This window comes from Miniopterus schreibersii (assembly GCF_964146895.1).
Source record: "Miniopterus schreibersii genome assembly, chromosome: 22".
Taxonomy (NCBI): Eukaryota; Metazoa; Chordata; class Mammalia; order Chiroptera; family Miniopteridae; genus Miniopterus; species Miniopterus schreibersii.
Window position 1 is genome coordinate 1228307 of NC_138124.1, and position 6663 is coordinate 1234969.

A 6663-nucleotide genomic window follows, 5' to 3' on the forward strand; every position below is an offset into this window, starting at 1 on the left:
GAGCGATCCACAGGCACACCCAGAGACACACATCTTCCAGGACTCCTGCACACCTCAAGTCATCAAAGGAAAGGAAGGTCATCTCTTCATGGCTGATGGTGAACCTTCATCACCACTCCACCTGGGAAGTGTAGAGAAATCGCACACATTTGAGAAATGAACCCAGGTTCTCAGGTAACAATATGCAGACTCTTTCCCCGAGGGTAAGCCTTACACCTGTCTATCATGTACCTCTATCCCTCAGGGGAGACAGCAGGCGTGAGATACCGTGAGGAAAGGCAGGTGTGCAGCTGTGCTGACACCCTGGGTGGTACTCATATGAGTGTGACCAAGGGAAAGCTGTCTGTCCCTCTCTCTAACTTCCTGGGGTACTAGACGTGCTGGACCTCAGATCCGATGAGAACGGCGGTTGGAGTTCTCACTCATTTTGTTCAGCTTTTCCAAGGAATGCTTATTGGAGGGAGTCGTCATTGATACGAGCACATTCTGGGATGCTGTATAATTAACCAGGGCAGGCTGGCAGCTCACTGGTAAGCCCATGATCTGCAACCTCCAATGCAGGGGAGAACCAAGATCCAAGCTACTGAGCAAGAGAAACACTCTTGGAGGGAAACCAGTGGGGATATGTGGACAGGCCACATCCAGCAGGTCTATGAAATCTAAAGTGATGGCAGAGACCTGGAACAGAGGAATGCTTACCTTCCTGAGTGATCCACAGGCATGGTGCACACCTAGGGACACACATTTTCCAGGACTCTGCCGTACGTCCCACTATCGAAAGAAAGGAAGGTCATGTCTTCATTGCTGATGGTGAGCCCTGCATGACCACTCCACCTGGGAACTGTAGAGAAATCACATGCACATTTGAGAAACTTACCCTGGTTCCCAGGTAACAAGATCCAGACCAACTTCTCACTGGGGTAAGCCTTGCACCTGCCTGTCATGTACCTCTATCCCTTAGAAGTGACTGCAGGCGTGTGAGATACTGTGTAGGGGGGTGGGAAGGTGTGCATCTGTCCTGAGAGCCTGGGTGTGTGCATGAGTGTGACCAAGGGCAAGCTGTCCCTCACTCTACCTTCCTAGGGCACTAGACGTGCTGGACCTCAGATCCGATGAGAACGGCGGTTGAAGTTCTCACTCATTTTGTTCAGCTTTTCCAAGGAATGCTTATTGGAGGGAGTCATCATTGATCCGAGCACATTCTGAGATGTTGTATAATTGACCAGGGCAGGTTGGGCAATCCACTGGGTAAGCCAATGATATGAGACCCCCAATGCCCTGCACAATCACAATCCACACCACCAAGTAAGAGGAAGCATCAATCCACTCTTGGAGGGAGAGCCATAGGCCATTGGGGATACACAGACAGGCCATGTCCAGCAAGTCTATTAAATCTAAAGTGATGGACAAGAACTGGAACAGAGGGATGCTTACCTTCCTGAATGTTCCACAGGCATTCTGCACACCCAAGGGCACATTTCCTCCAGGACTCCAGGCCACCTCTGGCCATCAAAGGAAAGGAAGGCCATCTCTTCATGGCTAATGGTGAGCCTGCCATGGCCACTCCACCTGGAAAGTGTAGAGAAATCACATGCACATTTGAGTAACATACCCAGAATCTCAGGTTAAAGATATCCATGTCAATATTTCTCCCGGGGTCAGCCTTGCATCTGTCTATCATGTACCTCTATCCCTTAGGGCAACTGCTGGATTGTGTGATAACATGAGCGCAGGCGGGTATGTAGGTGTGTGTGCACCTGGCCCTGCACAGAGGACTCAGTACCTGAGCAGGCACATCTCAGGCACAGATCCCTAGCATCATACCCTGCTTCTGGAAAAAAGAGACGAGGCCTTGAGAGGAAGCCTGCAAGCTCTACTCAGGGAGGTGCTATAATAGTCAACAGACTCCTTCTTTCACAGCATCTCCTTCTGGAAAAAAAAAAATAATCACACGACTATTCTATTTCCACACTCTTCCTGACCACGGCTGTGATGTCAATTTGGACATTGTATCACCACAAACAGTCGCAAGTAAAACACACCTGAGAGAAACCAGCGACTGACAGAATAACAAGAGTTACCCACATGGGTGGCACCAGTTGCAGCACTGGCACCCTGGCTACAGGGCAAGAAGACCCACCTTAATCTTAAGTGACCAAAGAGTTCCCGTACACGAACCTTTCTGCTAACTGAAACTCACTGGCCTCATGGCCACCAGGTGTTCAGACAGGAACTGCCCCTCTTCAGCCACCATGACCCAGCATAAACCCACATGAACTCGGCCACATTCCCCTCCAGGGGCTGGGCATTTCCTCATCCAGGGAGATTCAAGGCCGCAACACTTGGCTGCCTCGACCAAAAGAGCTTCCTCATGCCTGCGAGGAATGGTCCCAGAAAGGAGCCTCCGTCGCCACACCCAACGTGGAGCAGTGAGACACCGTGCCAAGAAAATAGGGCCAGCCTAGAGAAATACTTTGACCTTGAAACCTCAGGGTAAAGGGTGAAAGACAATGTGAGCCTGAGCAAGCGAAACCAGAGTGGGCGTGCCAGCTGGCATGGGCCATTGGACCCCTCAAGGTACTATAAGTTAAACCACTGAGTTTCAATCCTCTAAAATGGATTTGTCAAGTGAACATCATTCACCCACCAGAAAGGACCATATAAAAGGGCCCTAAATCTTTTCTGGCGACACCAATTGGCAGCCCCATCAGGGCCTAGGTAAGTCTGTGGGAAGCTGATGACCACCACTGGAGGAAAACAGTATGGAGCTATGTAACCCCATGGATTCACACTCAGACCATTCCTTTCTGGGACCTTCCCTCCCTGTCCAGCCTTCAACAATCATAGCATCTTCAACTCAGCTTGGAGCATAGCACAGTCCATGTCTGGACCCCACGTGTGTGAACAGGGTGTGTTACAAATAGGAGCTTCCATGGCCGAACATCTGCAATTTGCCCCCAACACCTTGGGCAATTCAAAACTTCTCACCAAGTCAAAAGCTAAGAACAGGTATCGCTACCTGCTGGGTAGTGGGATCTAATCAGAAGCCATACAAGTTTTGTTCTTTGGTGCCCAAGCCAGAGCTGCAGGGGCTACCACTGTAGCAAAAAACATGGCCAACACAGATCCATATTGTGGGTCACTGGGCCAAGGCCAACGCCACTCTCTCCAGCTCCTAACACTGAGACGCTCGATGGTCACCACGTCAACAAATATTGACCATTCAAACCAGAACTTTCAATCATGGACGATCAACAAGGTGAAGCCACTGACCCTCAGAAGGAGGCGCTCAAAAGCTGACACCCTGGGTGGTGCTTGCATGAGTGTGACCAAGGGGAAGCTGTCCCTCTCTCCTATCTTTCCTAGGGCACTACACGTACTGGACCTCAGATCCGATGAGAACGACGGTTGGAGTTCTCACTCATTTTGTTCAGCTTTTCCAAGGAATGCTTATTGGAGGGAGTCATCATTGACCCAAGCATGTTCTGCAACTCTAGAAAGTTTACAAGGTAGGCTGGGTGGCTTACTGGGTCAAGCAATGACCTCAGAGTCTTCCAGAGACCTGGAGCATCCAAGTCCCACCACTGAGCAAAAGGAAAATTCAGTCCAGTCTTGGAGGGAACCCCACACGCCATTTAGGACACCCAAACAAGCTTCCTCTATCAGCTCCAAAGTCCAAAAGCTAATGTCTGAATTTAGAGCAGAGGAACACTTACTTTCCTGTGTGATCTTCAGACACAGTTCAAACTCAGCACCACCTCCTCTGGGTCTCCGTGAACCTCAGGTCAACCAGGCAGACAAAGGTCTTTTCTGGGCCGGTGAAGAAGCCTGCAATGCAGCTCCACCTGAGAAGTGGGCAGAAATCATAGGTGTGTTTGAGTAATGTACCCAGGTCCTCAGGTAATTAATCCATGTCATCCTCTCCCCGTTAGTAGGCCCTGCACCTGACTGTCACGTACTTCTGTCCCTAAGGTATGACTGCAGGCATGTGATTCCTTGCCTGTAGGTCAGTCCGCAAATATGTATCCATGGGTTGGTGGGTAGAGGCCTCCGCAATGGAAAAAACAAACCCTGTGCACTGATTCCTGGCCACACTCCCCAACAGCCATTGAAAGAACACCCGTTTGATAAAAAAATAAAAAAATAAATCATAAAACTTTGATCTCATGGGGCTGACAAAACAGGCTAAAATCTCCATCTCTAGAGCCATTTCTGAACTAATAAAGCACAGCCATTTTCCATACACACACTTACTGACCACAGAGGTGAAGGCAGCTTAGACATTTGGTCTCCGCTCGCTGTCACAAGTAAACCGTACTTGACAGGAATATACCAACCACCTCAAAATCCAAATACACTGACACGAGGTCTCGCCCCGTTAGCATATGAGCTACAGGGCAATAGTACCCTCTCCTAGTATTAAATGGCCAAGCAACTGCAGGCCAGGCACCTGCTTGTGCTAAGCCAAGAGCTCTCAGTAAGTAAAAGGAACCCGGAGGGGTATCTGTGAGTGTCACCCACCAGGATCAGAACAAAAACCCAACCGAAACTAGGCTGAAATGTCCTGCAGAGGCACTGCATACACTGACCCCGTGGGGTGCAAATGTGACCCCTCCATCAGCATGGGACATCGCTAATGAACACTCACAGCTCCAATACTTCATCCACAAAGACAGAAGGAAGAATTAAAATAAGACACATCTTCTGAACAAAGGCAAGGAACACTTTCCAATGTAGAAATATGTCCACAGAAGTATATGTGGGATCAAAGCGCCCACAGTCTGTGCTATACCCACAGGCCTCCACTGTAAAATGTCAACCACTCTAAACAAAATAGGAGACATCTATGCCAAGAAAATACCAACCTCCCAGGTAGAACTTGGCCCTCAAATCTGGTGATGTTGAACTTGGTTGCAACAAAAAAGACAATATGTCCCATGGAAATTCATGGAACCCCACTATGACCTATCCTCTCTGTGACCTTCCATTCATGTCTAGACCATCAGCAATGAGAGCATCATTCTAGAACTAGTTCCACAGCACAGTTCACGGTTCGCCACAGTGCATGTGGATTGGGCAAGTAGCTGAATTACACTGCCAATCCCATGGTACCTCCATCATCCTCGCTGAGTAAAAAGAGAAAAACAGAATCCCAGCCTGGCCGGGCGTGGCTCAGTGGTTGAGCATCGACCTAGGATCCAGGAGACTGTGGTTCAATTCCCAGTCAGGGCACAGGCCCGAGTTGTGGGCTCGATCCCCAGTCAGGAGCATGTAGGAGGCAGCTGATCAATGACTCTTTATCATTGATGTTTCTACTCTCTCCCTCTCCCTTCCTCTCTCTGAAATCAATGAAGATATATATTTAAAAACAAAACAAAACAAAAAAACCCCCAAAAAACCAGGATCCCAAATTGCAAGACCTGGGGCTCTCATCAAAATCCATGAGAGCTTCTCCTCTCAGGCTCCAAACACAGACTGCCAAGGGCTACATCCAAAGCAAGAATCAGGCCAGAAAAACTCCATTCAATGATGTCAATGGGCCTGTGCCACAGCCACATGATACCACTGTTAGGACTAAAGTATGTCCTAACTGACAAGCCAGAAAGACTGACAATTCACCCAAACACCGTTGGTCATTAACACTCAACCAATTCAGAGAGGGTAATCGACAGTAAGTCAAGAGGCTCTGTGGTGCTGATGCCCTGGGTGGTGCTTGCATGAGTGTGACTAAGGGGAAGCTGTCCCTCACTCCTACAGGCCCTGGGGCATTAGACGTGCTGGACCTCAGATCCGATGAGAACGACGGCGGTTGGAGTTCTCACTCATTTTGTTCAGCTTTTCCAAGGAATGCTTATTGGAGGGAGTCATCATTGATCCGAGCACGTTCTGGGATGCAGGACATTTTGGTGAGGCAGGGAGAAGACTCATCTAGTGAGCCAAGGACCTCAAAGTTATCTGGATCCAAGCCATTGGGCAGAAGAACAGTCAATCCACTCATAGAGCAAAACCCAGCATAACACTGGGGACAGGTGGACAGGCTGCCTCTAGCAGGCCTATGAAACTTCAACCAAAGGGCAGAACTTAGGGCACGAGAATGCTCACCTTCCTGAGCGATCCACAGGCATGGTGCACACCCAGGGACACACATCTTCCTGGAATCCCACACACCTCCGGTCATCAAAGGAAAAGAGGTCATCTCTTCATGGCTGATGGCGAACCTTGCACAACCACTGCAGCTGGGAAGTGTGGAGAAATCACATGCACATTTGAGAAACTCACCTAGATTCTCAGGTAACAAGATCCATGCCAACCTTTCCTCTACGTCAGCCTTGCATCTATCTGTCGGTTCCTCTATCCCTCAGGAGGGACTGCAGGCAAGTTAAATATGCAGGTATGTGTGCTATGTGGCCTGTGCAAAGCACTCAGCACCTGAACAAGCACGCCTTGTCCCAGATCCCTAGATTCACACCTTGCTTCCCAACAATGGAAATCAGGGCCTTAGAATGGATAGGAAAATCTGACCTCAATAGGCTTCTTAAAAAAAAAAAAAAAAAAAATTCTAAAACAGTTTACGGACTCCTTCTTTCATAACCACTCCTTCTGAACAAATCACGTGAATTCTATGCACAGTCTTTCCTGACTATGGATGTGATGTCAACCTGG